This window comes from Nansenia antarctica (assembly GCF_963989245.1).
Source record: "Nansenia antarctica genome assembly, chromosome: 6".
NCBI lineage: Eukaryota > Metazoa > Chordata > Actinopteri > Argentiniformes > Microstomatidae > Nansenia > Nansenia antarctica.
This window is the reverse complement of record NC_137676.1, coordinates 50,251,039-50,266,217: the sequence shown is the minus strand read 5'-3', so window position 1 is coordinate 50,266,217 and position 15,179 is coordinate 50,251,039. Positions and strand designations below refer to the sequence as shown.

General features: G+C 45.4%; 1 protein-coding gene across 1 annotated transcript in view; it reads right to left on the bottom strand.

The window, feature by feature from the left end:
* Positions 1-15,179, bottom strand: part of celsr3 (cadherin, EGF LAG seven-pass G-type receptor 3) — a gene marked incomplete at its 3' end in the record, with an annotated part of 317,293 nt that overhangs the window by 124,982 nt on the left and 177,132 nt on the right. The gene's annotated exons all lie outside the window — the stretch shown is intronic.

The window sequence follows — 15,179 nt, the reverse complement described above, 5'->3', positions numbered from 1 at the left end:
ATGACAGAGTAGCTTAATGTAAGTAGGCCTAACTGAAAAGAAAACGAGAGAAACTGGTGTGACATACAGTGGACTGGACTGTGTCTCAGCCTGCAACTGGTTGGATACATGAAGCCCCTGCATAGACTATTGTCATTCAAGAGGACTATGGTGTATTCCTATTATACATACACTACCGTTCAAAAGTTTGGGGTCACCCAGACAATTTCGTGTTTTCCATGAAAACTCACACTTTTATTTATCAAATGAGTTGCAAAATGAATAGAGAATGTAGTCAAGACATTGACACGGTTAGAAATATATATATATATATATATTTTTTAAATAATAATTTTGGCCTTCAAACTTTTGCTTTCCTCAAAAAATGCTCCCTTTGCAGCAATCTTCCTCTGTCCAATGTCTGTGTTCTTTTGCCCATATTAATCTTTTCCTTTTATTGGCCAGTCTCAGATATGGCTTTTTCTTTGCCACTCTGCCTAGAAGGCCAGCATCCCGGAGTCGCCCTCTTCACTGTAGACGTTGACACTGCCGTTTTGCGGGTACCATTTAATGAAGCTGCCAGTTCAGGACCTGTGAGGCGTCTATTTCTCAAACTAGAGACTTTAATGTACTTGTCTTCTTGCTCAGTTGTGCACCGGGGCCTCCCACTTCTCTTTCTACTCTGGTTAGAGCCTGTTTGTGCTGTTCTCTGAAGGGAGTAGTACACACCGTTGTAGGAAATGTTCAGTTTCTTGGCAATTTCTCACATGGAATAGCCTTCATTTCTAAGAACAAGAATAGACTGTCGAGTTTCATATGAAAGTTCTCTTTTTCTGGCCATTTTGAGAGTGTAATCGAACACACAAATGTGATGCTCCAGATACTCAACTAGCTCAAAGGAAGGCCATTTGTAGCTTCTCAAACCAGCAAAACCGTTTTCAGGTTTCAAGGTTTTCAAGGTTTTTCTAATCATCCATTAGCTTTTTAACGCGATTAGCAAACACAATGTACCATTAGAACACTGGAGTGACGGTAGCTGGAAATGGGCCTCTATACACCTATGTAGATATTCCATTAAAAAACAGATGTTTGCAGCCAGAATAGTCATTTTCCACATTAACAATGTATAGAGTGTATTTCTGATTAATTTAATGTTATCTTCATTGAAAAAAACAGTGCTTTTCTTTCAAAAATAAGGACATTTATTTATTTATTTTTATTTGTTTTTCAGATTTTATCCCTTTTTCACCCAATTTGGTATCCAATTGAACCCAACCTAGCATCCAATTATCCCCTGCCTATTGCGTAGGATCCGCCGCACGACCCCGTGGCCGGCAGCCCCAGAGGAGACCGCCAGGCAGACTAGCTGACTGGCTCCTCGAGCCCAGCACCGTTATTCCGGCACCCCGGGGGCGCTGTTGCGCGACGGATCCTTGTCCGGAAATATTCCTCTACCGCCCTCGGGAGCGGCCGCTCAATATGCCGCTCCCTGTGTGTGCCCCGGCCATATCCGGATCTGGCGAGCTGGGATTCGATCCCAGTCCCCGGTGGGCAGCTTGCACTAGTGGCTAGTGCTTAGACCGCTACACCACCGCGGGGCAAAAATAAGGACATTTCTAAGTGACCCCAAACTTTTGAACGGTAGTGTACATTCACGGAACACTTAACACTCAAAACGGCCTCAATTATTTGTGGCAACGATTCCACAAGTTGGAAACATTCCTTTGAGATTCTGGTCCATGGTGGCATCACGCAATTCCTGCAAAATTGTCAGGTGCACTTTCAAGCTGTGAATCTCACGTCAACAACATCCCAAAGGTGTTCTATTGGATTCAGATCCGGTGATTGGGAAGGCCACTGAAGTCTTTTTCTTTGTGATAAATAATATAAATAATAATCATTTTTAAAAGTAATTCTTCCTACTTCTAGCATTGTGACTGCCAAGGGCCCCTGGTCCTAGCATAGACTCATGATGACTGATGTATAGATGATTCACTTACTTAGACAAATTACTTGTTGTAAGTCACCTTGGATAAAGCCGTCTGCTAAATGTCTAGAATTTAATGTAAATGTAATGATTAATTGGTATTAACAGGCCCAAAGTGTGCCAAGAGAACATTCCCCACACCAAGCACCTCCACCAGCATGGACTGTTGACAGGTGTACAAGTGTTCCTAATAACGTGTTCAGTGAGTGTATATTTGACATTAAATGATACAAAAGTGAGTCTTGTTCTTTTCATGTTTCATGTTTTAATGTTTTGTTCTTGTCTTATAATTGATAATTATAATTGTAGATCATGTGTGTGATGATAGAACTGTGATGAGCAGGAATGTAGAGGGCAATCCCTTTGCCATTTGCCTTTGGTTTAGAAATATTAAAAGGCAACTTGTTATTTGATAAAGCCTCTGATAGCTACCGGTTTGACCAGAAGTCCAGTAAACAGTGTATTTGGTGACACAGACTGTATTGTAGCAATCATTTGTCCAATTGGCATTGTGGGACATGCAATTTGGTGGTTTATTGTGTTAGGGCCTATGAACAGTGGGCCTATCAAGAACAAAAAAACCAATCTTTTTGTGAATCACATTGTATTGTGTTTGTATACGAAATGTGGAAATAAAGATTGACTGATTGCACAAAATAGGAATCACTCTGAACACCTACTGTACAGGAACTTCTTCACATATGTTGTTGTGAGTGACATTTTCTGACACATAATTCTGAATATTGCATAATCTAATGCATATTCTCATAATCAAGATCCATCGGATGTCTGGTAGAAAGGTGTAGAGTCTAGACATATTAAAAGTAAACTTTGTATTTGATAAAGCCTCTGATAGCTATCAGTTCTGACCAGAATACCAGTAAACAGCGTATTGATAACATGGATTGTATAGAGGACATTCCTTTGGCCACTTGGCATTGTTAAGACATGAAATGGGGTGGTTTATTGTGTGGTGGATTACCCAGACATAAAATAACATGAGCAAGATAATCAGTTATTCATCTCTATATTACCAATGAGGAATCGGCTTAAACACCAATACATTTCTTAACTTCCCTGGGTGCAAACTGATCCTATAGGAGTCACACTGAATAGCATTTTCCCTTCTCTTGTGAGTGACATATAGGTCGCTGTTAATCTACACTACTATAACCAATCTCGAATGACCTTTAAAAATCTTTATGTGTACATCAAATGTCAGGTAGACAGGTGTAGAAATATCAAAAGGAAACTTTGTATTCAATGAAGCTTCTGGTAGCTCAGACGGGTTGACCAGGAAGCTATAGTTTAAGATGTGTATTTGATAACATGACGACTGGAGAGATGGTGACATAAAGCTAGTGTTGTTGAGGGCGTCCATCTAGGTCCTGCTAGACGTATGATATCACTTCAGGGAGCTGTCTGTAAACTGATAAGAGAGCCACAGCTTCAGACAGTCTCGCTGCAGTAGGAGACAGAATCACGGGGGAAGAGGGGGAGACGGAGGGGGGGCTCTGCTGATAGGGAGGGGAGGATGGTTGGTGTGGGTGTGTTTCTGTGTGTGAATGGATGTGTGAGTGTGTGTGTAAATGTGGGTGTGTTTCTGTGTGTGTGTCTGGGTGTCTGTGGGGGAGGAGGGGGAGATGGAGGAAGGACCTCTCCCGCTAGGGAGGAGGGGAGGATGGTAAGAGGGCTCCTCTTTGCGGTCTCAGTGGTCCAGCGTGTTATGAGCCCAGCGCGCTGCATGGCTTCCATCCCTATATGAACCCTCAACACAGTCAGATAGGAATAAAAAGCCATACAGTGCAGTGAGCATTAATTAGACTGTACAGACAAAAGGCTACCCATAACACACAGACATACAGGCATGCGTTCAAACACACACACACACACACACACACACACACACACACACACACACACACACACACGCACACGCAGACAGAGTGTGCGAGTTGTGTGTAAGCTACAGCAGGTAGTACACGCCTAACATCTGTGGTGAAGCTGCGCCTCCAGTGGCAGGCTGGGGATGGTACAGGTAGATATCACCTCAGAGCGGAGTGAGAGTTTTTTTTTTTTTTTTTTCACTCCTTCTTATCCACCATTTTCAATCTATTGACCGCCAGCACACACATGAATACGTCTTCCCTTTAGGATTCGCTCAGCGCTCATCGCTTATTCTGCTGCTCCGCCGTGGCGCCAGCTGCGCTCGCTCGCCTCGTGTCCAGACTCCAGACAGCCACCATAGACAGAGATGCGCAGACAGAAGCACCTGTTGTAGTGTCGAGTGGTTCGTCGAGTCGTTCCCCGAGAATGTCTGACCGATTGCAGGTGAAATGTGGAATCTGGCTTTTCTTACTGCCTCGGCTTTGTGTCTGTCCCACTTCAACACCGCGGGAATAGGACACGGCATTCATTCACTTTTGAGTCAGAACCAACTATAGAATTCCAATGCTCACGTGAGGAATGTGAAACCAACGGAAAATGTGCCTACAAGTGGTCTTTACAATGTAAAGACTTGATTTGGAGGTCAAAATCTTTTCCTGTGAAAGAAATAAAAAGGAATGGAAAAACGTCGCAGCTCGCTCAGGCAATGTTACTAAACTTTAAGGAACTATTTAGACTAGATTTAGAAGAAAAATTTTTTTAAAGAAAAGAAAAAATCAGCATAGCTAGACACCAGTTCCTGCAATCGACCTGTTAACTCGACATATACAGCTACAGCTATGACAAATAGGCTATCATCTAAATAATAATAATAATAATATAATAATAATAATAATAATAATAATAATAATAATAGATAAATGAAAACTAAATGTAAGAAAATGTATTATAGGCCTACCAGTACAGATTTCTATACATCCGCGGCGAAAAGGCGCCAGAAATTAACGGTAGACTTCATAAAAAATGTGTGTAACTGCTCCAGGCAGACCTTGCTATTCGTAGACAGGGTTAAACCCGAGACGAGATACGGCAGCGAAAGGAATGTAGTAGCCTCACTGATCTGCTTCATCCATGTGCCAGTAGTACACCGGGGGTCGTCCTCTCCTCTCCCCCCGTCGTCTGCGCCCGGTGGCTGGACGGCTATAGCCTACCTACTCGACCCCGGTCTGGTCAACGATGAACACCGGTAAAAGAGTCCGAGCCGAGAGTGCGGAGGATGTTGCCACTATACCAGCAGGTGGGTAACGGAGGCTGCTATATCGCGTCGTTCACCGGCAGCGTCCCGGCTTTAGCGGACTCCACACACACACCGACACCCCCAGTCTAACCGGGGCCGTGGCGCGACAACGCAGCCAGGAGAACTTTGAACAGCGCCACACATCTGTGCGTATTTCCATTCATTCTGTCAGACAGAGGGAGGGGGAGAGGGGAGGGGGAGAACAAAAGCCCCCCGGCGCCGGGGAGCCAATGGGCTGCGAGCACGGGGAATGAAAGGGGGACATCATACCTGAGCACGAGACCTCGCGGGGGCTTTGTGCCACCGGAGAGACGCGTGTTAATAAAGGCCCATAGCAGCTGAATAGCAAATTCAAATACCGCCAAAAAGCACTTTCATTCTAGTGTGTATGATAAAGTAGAGACGGGGCAGACAGAGGGGCAGGCCGACAGAGAGACACTGAGCTATTGAATTGAATGCTCTACACACTGCACACACACACGTATGCCACGCACACGTTTCTCTCGCTGTCTCCCCCCCTCTCTCCCTGCGTGTGCGTGTGTATGCGCGAGCGTGTGTGTGTGTCATGATGCATTTATATTAGGAGTGTACTGTACACTGTTTTTAAGTCTGTCGTATGTAATGTCTTGGTGTCTTGTTTCTCTGGACTCACCAAGAAGACAGACAGACTGACAGACAGATAGGTAGGCCGACAGACAGACAGACAAACAGACAGGTAGACAGACAAGCAAATAGACAGACAAACGGGTAGGCAGACAGACAGACAGGTAATGCAGTTTTGGACAGCCGTCTGTCATTCCTTCTGGTTGTCGTAACAACACAACTGGGGACTGAGACTTTGGGGGAAACAAAAGGAGACCAAAATGTCTACAGGGAGAAAAAACACTTAGAGGGATGTTGTAGAATTAATTGCCCCCTCCCTTCCTCCCCTCCTCTCTCCCTCTCTCTCTCCCACTCCCCCCCCCCCTCCCCTCCTAGAGGCTCCAGTGGAGTTGCATTCCTGCGCGTCTCCTTGCGCCCGGTTTCTCAGAGCAACGCTGCTCCTTGATCTGTGCTCACGTCATGCCAGGGTGGGGGGGCAGGGGTAGGGGTGGGGGCGATGGGCAGAGGAAGGGGGCGGAGGGTGGGGTGGGGTGCTGGCTGGGAAAGCAAGCCTGAAGACAGAAGCCAGGCAACTACACAGCCCTTTATGCCTCTGCTCTGTGGCTGGCTGTGGCCATTTTGGGCAAATGTCAAATGATGTCACCTTATACTGGCGAGGACTGCCTCGTTTTCTACCATTACAACGAACCACGCATCCTCCGATTTCTACCTCCCTAGCCTCCACTGATCTGAGACACATCATGGATCTTTTAAGATTTCAGATATAAATACGCCTAAGGTTTATTTCCTGCTTCAGTACATGGCTCATACAGCTGACACAATAATATACTGTATGGTTCTGTCTGTCAATAAAACAAGGCCAATGTGAAGATTCAGTTGGCATTCCAATACACACTGTCTGTCAGTAATTGAAATTCACAAGTGTTGCTAAGAGACCTGTTGACATCAAAAGACTGTTTTTTTCCATAGAGAAATGCAGGATTTGATTTAGCTCTGATTAAAAATGCAATGTTTTGGTCTGACTTTCATCAGACAAACATGGTTTGTCAAGGGTCCATTATGTAGATTTCAGCTTTAAAATAGTGCTAAATAGTAAGAATTGTAAATGAGTAGCGATCACAGAAGGAATTCATTAGAAATACAGGATTTTATTTAGCTCTGATTAAAAATATGATGTTTTTGGTCTCACGACCTTCATCCAACAAACATTAAACATAAAATCTATTTGTAGCATGTCCACGTAGTTGACTGTCTCTAAGGCATATCTCAGATACAGAGAGCTTGGACACCCTGGCCAGAACGATAGCATTGCTTTTCCCTCAGAGCTAGAGAATGCTATTGATCTGTGGAAGATGTCTCAGCTGAGATAAAGAGCCATTTTCATATCCGTTTTTTCAGGAGGGTAAATGTGGCGGACCCAGTGGATGGAATGAGCTTCCTACCGCTGTCAGGACGGCAGAGTCACTACCTACCCTGCCGTAGAAAAAACCCATATCAACTTGTTTTCTTTTATTGAAGCTTTTACTTCCAATGACTGATGTATAGTTCATTCAGTTACTTGAGACAAATGTGCTTATTGTACAAAAGTCGATTTGGATAAAAGCGTCTCTGCTAAACGACTTAAATGGAAATGAAATGCAGCTCTTCATCTTTGGAAGGTGTCTGTGAGATAAAGAGTCATTTTCATATCAGTGTTCCAGGCAGGGTAATGCGCCACCTGTTCGCAGTCCCACACCTGAGCTTCTGGCTCTCCAGGCCCACCTCACTGCCAGGTAGCCAGGCCTGGTGGGCTGGTTCTGGGTGGGTGCCTGGTTCTGGACGGCTGCCTGATTGACTGTGCAGCGGTTCCAGCTAGAGGTCTGGAACAATAACAAAAAAACGGCGGTGGAGAGAGAGAAAACCATGCGAGTCATCTGGTCTCCTCTTCTATCAGAAATCCCCCGCTCAGCTCTCTGGCTGGCACACGAGCAGGGAGCCACAATGGGCGATGGATTCCCCCTGGATTTGGAGCACAAAGACGGGCCGTCACCCACCCGTGCCCCCCCCCCCCCCCCTCCCCCACACACACACCCTACCCCAGCTCTGTGCATCAAACCCAATGGGAGCTTCTGGAACTCCTGAATCAGCAGGCCAGGACTAAGAGAATAGCACACGCACTAACACACACACACACACACACACACACACACACACACACACACACACACACACATATGGACACACATCACACACATAGACAGACAGACAGACACACGCACACACACACACATGCATATAGAAATACATTTAAACCCTGGACACACACACAGACACACACACACACACACACACTTAAAACTGTAATTCTACAAACCCACACTCACACGTACATTCATATTTGGTAAAAAGCTACAGTTTATTAGAGGAAACACAGAACAGGCTGTAAGCAGTACCCCCTACCTGTATAGAGGGTTTGTGCGTGTGTGTGTGTGTGTGTGTGTGTGTGTGTGTGTGTGTGTGTCCGGTGGTTTAAATGTGTTGAGCTGCATGGATGAGCAATTCTTCTCCAGATGACTGAGTGAGAGTAGGTGCAGTAGGGAGTCCACAGGAGCACTTTGATCATTACCAAGTGTGACAGAAGAGTTCTGACAGAGAACTCCCCCCCCCCCTGAACACTATTATACACACACACACACACACACACAGGCACACAGGCACGCAAATGGGCACAGACACACACACACACACACACACACACACACACACACACACACACACACACACACACACTCAGACACGGGAATCTCACTCTAATTCCACAATCTATTTTTCTTTGTTCATATCATTTCTGCAGGTATTATATTGATGTCTGCTCGGCAGAGGGGGTTTTCAAAGCTGAATTAATTGCTAATCACTTTCTCGAAGCTCCTATCTGTGCCGTATCTAGACAGAAATCAATTTCAAGCGGCGCGCTTTCTGGATGTGGCCAGCCCTGCAATAATCACCTGATCTGTTGAATATCAGGCTGTAGGTACGCCGTGTGTGCATGCGTATGCGTGTGTGTGACTTTTTATTTCCTCTGGCAGGGACACAGGGCCAGTGTCTTTAAGCTTTGTCCCTATGACAGTGAGGATATATATTCTCATTGAGCACTGGATCTGAATCCAATAGAACACCATTGGGATGTGGTAGAACAGGAGATTCACAGCTTGAAAGTGCACCTGATTTTTTTTGGGTAGAATTTAGGCTGTTTTGAGGGGGAAAGGGAGGCCCTACCTTTATATATATATTTATTTATAAAATGTACTTTTGTACATGAGGTATTTCTACATTTACATTTTAATACATTTACAGAAATTTCAAAAACCATGTTTTCGCTTTGTCATTCTGGTGTATTGTGTGTGGATTTATGGCAAATAGTTTTAATTTAGGGGTCTGAATTACAGTTTATTTTAAGGTTACAGTTTATTTTAAGTGTCCCTTCAAAGCTAAGTCAAGTCCCTCCTCCGCCATCTTATAGCCAAGACTGGAAAAAGCTATGTGCTCAGGGCGTAGATGAGCGTGTGTGTCTCTGTGTGTGTGTGTGTGTGTGTGTGTGTTCAAACATTGCCTCGCTCTTCATTCATGTCAGCACAGTAAAACAGGCAGCTATTCCCACTGTGAGGTTGTCATGGCTACAGCATGGAGATGGAATGCAGCTAATATCTTTATTTAATATCAACCCCATCACAATCATCATCATAGGCCACACACACATACACACACACACACACACACACACACACACACACACACACACACACACACACACACACACACACACACACACCACATCCTTTGCCTTCCCTCACAGTAAATTATAATCCAGCCATTTACATACACATTCTGTCTCTCCCTCTTTCTTTTCCCGGGTTGGTCTTTCAGGAGAAAGGTCAGCACACGCCAGGAGACCGACAGCCCTGTCAGAGAAGGAGGGGGGAAGAAGGGGAAGGAGAGGAGAAGAGGAGGAGGGGGTAGAGCCTGAGTTATTTTTTATTTTTGTAAAGGCTACAATCAGTCTCTTGCAAACAGTGCAGCACATTACCTCGAAAACTGAATGAGGAGAATGAAAATATGAATTTCACTGCGGATCTCTGTCAATGCCAAAGGCCTGTCAGGAGGGGAATGGGAATGACGGGGTGCCGGGAATGAGGGGGTGCTTTGGGAGGGTTGAGGGAGGAAGGAAGGAAAGCAAGAAAACTACCCCAAAGTTCATTTGGAGAGAAACAGAATAGAGAGAAATAACTGGGGAAGAGGAAAACAAGGTCTTCTACCTGCTACCCTGTGAGACCTGTAACCCGTCTGTCTGTCTGTCTCTCTGTCTGTATGCCTGTCTGCATAACCTGTCTGTCTGTCTGTCTGTCTGTCTGTCTGTTGCGTATTGTAATATTAGAGTCACATATGTCACATGACACATGCTTGGGGATGGTACTTCTATAATGCTGTTAGTTTATTACACAGTGAGTGCAGTTCCCACAAAATGGAGGGGGTTTATTGATTTACAAAAACACATTATATGTATTTTGTTGAGAAAGTGTTGAGGAACTTTTCCAATGTTCTCTCTGCAGGAAAGACATTAAGAACTACTGAAAGACACTGAAAGAGAAGAGAGGGGGGAAATGACTGAGGTAGGGAGAAATGGAGAGTGAGGGGGGGAAGAGAGAGGCATAGAGAGAGAGTTAGAGAAAGAGAGAGAAAGAGAGAGAAAGAGCGAGAAAGAGAGAAAAAAAAGGACAGAGAAAAGGAGACTAAAGTGGTCACCTGGAGATGCAGCCCCCCCCCCCCCCCCCCTCCCGTGCTGTAGGGAGTAACGGTTTGGTCGCCATGGAGAAGCAGTGGTCTCCATGGTAACCCGGGGAGCGCGGGTCAGCGGCTCCAGGAATGTGTTTGCACACAGAGGGGGGATGATGAGAGCAGTTACCCCGCTGGTGCAGTCTGAGAGGGGGGGGGGGGGGGGGGGTCACTGCCACACTAATGGTGCCACCCCACACAGGGGTGAAGGGTGAAGGGGGGGCAGGGTTAAACAAGTTGACGGGGTGAACCATAGAAAATGATATTCAACCGCTACTGTATGACTGTGGCGCTTAGACTTGATCCAAAGGGCAGGATGTCAGCATCACCTCTCACTGACACACACACACACACACACACACACACACACACACACACACACACACACACACACACACACACACACACGTCACTGCTTCTCACCCCACCGAACAGACATGCTCACTCTAGCACAAAATCTGAAGTTCAAGCAAGAAAATTCTGTCACTTTTCCCAGCATACATTCAACTATGTTTACAGTCAGGCATGATTCAGAAGCTTCCTTTAACACACACACACACACGCACACACGCACGCGCACACACACACACACACACACACACACACACACACACACACACACACACACACACACACACACACACACACACACAGATCAAGTGCAGTTATTTACTAATCTAGTGCAAGCCTTTACTAAAAAAGAGCAGCCTAGACCCACTTGTACTGAACAACTATTGGATAGGACTTTCAGGCACTGTCCTAAATTGGTTTAGAAACTACTATGTCTCCATTGGTAACTTTGTATCTGACCAAATTAAAATGATATGTTCCCCAAGGATCAATCCTTGGCCCCCTTCTATTCAATCTCTACATGCTTCCATTATGAAGCATCCATCTGAAAAAATAACAGAATTGCCTAACCACAACTATGCGGATGACATTCAAATCTACATAGCCCTCTCACCTAATGACTATAGTCCCTTTGACAATCTCTGTAAATGCATTGAACAAATAAACGGCTGGATGAGACAAAACTTAGGCCAAAACTTAACCTCCAACTAAACAAGGATAAAACTGAGATAATTGTATTCGGTGCACCTGACAAAAAAATTCAAGTCAGTGCCCACCTTGAAAAAAACCTTCATGAACACTAGCACAAATCTATGCTTATTAAATGTTTTATAATTTATTTTTAAAATGTGCCTTTATTTTCTTACTTATTCTCCACTTGTACTTTTTATGCTCTATGTGTAAAGCACTTTGAATTGCCTCTGTTGTATGAAATGTGCTATACAAATAAACCTGCCTTGCCTAGTGGTTCGATTAACACAGCATCCCTGTTTGAGCTATTCTTCTTTGTTTAGTCATGGATCATCTAACACCCATCCTGCTCCATCGGTTGACCCTGGCCTTAACACACCCCTCATACAACACCAATTACCTTCTGGTCCTGTTCCTATCTGTGACCTCTGACCCCTACAAAGGCTATCTGTGACTTCCGCCCCCCTACACAGGCCTTATGAACCTCAGACAGCCCTCCTGACCAGCCCATACAACCCCTAAATGACCCCTTGTTTTTTCACTCTCCTGTTCTTTACTTTTTATAAACCACCCTGTAGACATCTCTTCAGGCTACATCTTGACTGTCCCTCCTAAAGACCTCTTCATCCCCACTACCCCCCTGTACAGCTTCTCTACTGTAAATTTAAAAAAAAGCATTCTAGCATTGTGAGGCCCCTGGTCCTAGCATAGATTTGTTTTTCTTATGATGACTGATAGATGGTTCACAAAATGTATTTGACGTCTGCTAAATGTCAAAAATGTAAACACACACACTGACACACACACCGACAGACAGACAGACAGACACACACACACACACACACACACACACACACACACACACACACACACACACACACACATACCACACAACTTGAAAGACTAAAAGGACTCTCTTTAACACGTTCTGCCCCTTCACTTCTCTGAATGTCCCTCACTCTGAATGTCCCTCATTTGACCTGTCAATCATGTGGTGTGGGCCACCCTCCATGGTTAAATGAAGCAGAGTAAGGCTAATGAAGGCTAGTATGCCTAAAAGGCTTGTAAGCATGGGTTTATAATAATAATAATAACTTATTATTATTATACATATTGTTATAATAATATATATTATATTACGATATATTATATAATTATTATATAATAACAATTATATTATTATATATTATAATATTACGATTATTATAATTATATACTTTTTATTATAATTATTATTGTTATAATAATAATAGTAATAATAATACAAAATCATAATTGTTATTATTATTATTATGATAGGATAAATGTATTGAAAACCATATAGTGCACTAACATATATATGTATTTCCTTTGTAAAACGAATCACGTTTACGAGTGAGTGAAACAATATATTTTTTCCTATATGCAGGATTATGATAAGTCCATCAACCCTCTCTCTCTCTTTCTCCCCCCTTCTCCCCTCTCTCTCTCTTGTGCCACTTCGTACAAGGACACTTGTCTGATGGTACCAATGTTACACAAAACCTGGATGCAGGAGTGTTGTTGCCAGCATTGAGAGAGACACAGGCACAGGCAGGCCAGAGGGACAGCAGGGAGCCAGGCCAGGAGCAGGGCCAGGAGCGGGGCCAGGAGCGGGGCCAGAGAAGTCCTCTCGATCTGGGCATGGAAGCTGTTCTGAGCGGCTCCCCACCCAGAGACACTTGAAGTTGTTTTTGTCGCTCTGGTTCAAGAGTCGACACTCAGGCACTGCATCAATCTTGTCAGCTTGGTGGTTAGCAAACAGGACTGTCACTAACAACCATTTTGTGAAACTAAAAAGACAGTCACTGTTTGTTTGTTTTTTTACAAATTTTGTTTTGGTTTTTTACTAATATGCAAACAGCTGATCAAATACTCTAAACATGATGATATCATATGCTCTGAATTTCAATGAACAGCTGCTCATCCGCTCTAATATCAGTGGCATCTGTCTTGGAAATTTGTTGAACTGAGACAGCTAAGGAACACTCAGTTATTTGAATCATCAGTGAAGATTGTCATGAGAACGTGCTAGTATAATGTTGTGCCTACATGTCATTCAGGGGAGGCTGGTGGAGGTAGAAATCGGAGGACAGGCTGCAATGGAATGGAATGAGGAATGGTATCAAACATGTGTTATTTACTAATCTAGTGTAAGCCTTTACTAAAAAAGAGCACCCTCCACCAGCTTATCCAAAGTCACTTACATTGCCGTGAGTGCATACATTTTTCAGTATATATGGTCCCAGCAGGAATCGAATTCACAACCTAAACGTTGTTAGCACCATGCTCTACCAACTGAGCCATGATGTACTGTATTTCTGTCATCGTCTCTCCCCTCAGATCTCTTGTAGCCTTTCTAAACCACTCCATTCTATCATGCCCCCTCCTCACCCCTCACTCATCCCCCTCACCCCCAACCAGCGCCCCTTTAAGACAACGTTCCACCGCTCGCTGCACCAAAAGAGCTGAACTGTCTGCTGGAGGAGCAGTGAAATGGAAAAATTTAATCGCATTAAAAGAAAAACCTTCTCCTTTCATTTGTAAATTCCTGGGACACGCTTTTTTCTTCTTCTTACTCTGACACGGCTGGTGCTCCTAGAAACATCCCCCCACCCCACTACCACAGCCCCTCTCGAACCCCCTCACCCCGACCCCCCCCACCCCCATCTCACAACTCTCCATAGCCCCCTACCCAGGAGCAGAGGATCCGGGATCCTGCCTCCCCCCCTCCTTTTCTTCATCTTACTCCTCTAATTCCATTTATCCTTTTTGAAATAAGAGAGATCAAAGCGGACTGGACCAGCCCCACCCCTTCTGCCCTCTCTCCTGCCTCCCTCCCTCCCTCCCTCCCTCCCTCCCTCCCTCCCTCCCTCCCTCCTCTTCTCTTCTTCCTCTCCTCCCTCTCTCTCCATCCAGAAGTTGTTTTGTCCCAGTCAATGTGTCACTCTCTCTTTGTTGGAGCTCTCTTCCGGTTTCGTGCCATGTTCAACTGCCTCCATTGTCATCTGGTTCCCCAACCGACCAACCTCCCTGACAGCAGCCCCCCCCCGCCACCCCCACCAACCCTCTCACCCCCTACCACCCTCTTCACCTCCCCTAACTCCTCCTCACCCCCTCACCCCTCCACTCTTCTACTTCAGGACTGTGACCCCCCCCCCCCCCCCTTTTCCAACCGCCCCACCTCACCATCCTGTACCCCACCCTCTTTCCGCTGGACTGTGCGTGACCCCCCACCCCCTCCCTCCCATACCCGCCCTCCCCGCTCCTCAATTCCTGCTTCCATGGGGATGAACCACCTGAAGAGCGCTGAGGATTAGCGGCGCAGTTCAAAGAGTTGGAGGAGTTTTTGTGGGATGAGGGGGGGCGGGGGGTGGGGGGGTGATGGAGAGAGGGGATTTAGAAGGAGGGGGGCTTTAGAGGCGGGGTGGGGGGGTTGAATGGTTGGGGTGTATTGGTATTCTGTCTGTGGGCATCAGGGAGTCTGCAGCCTGCCCCGGCCTGCAGCTGTGGCTTTAAGCCCAGATCCTCGGAGGGGCTGTCCGGCCTGCCAACTCC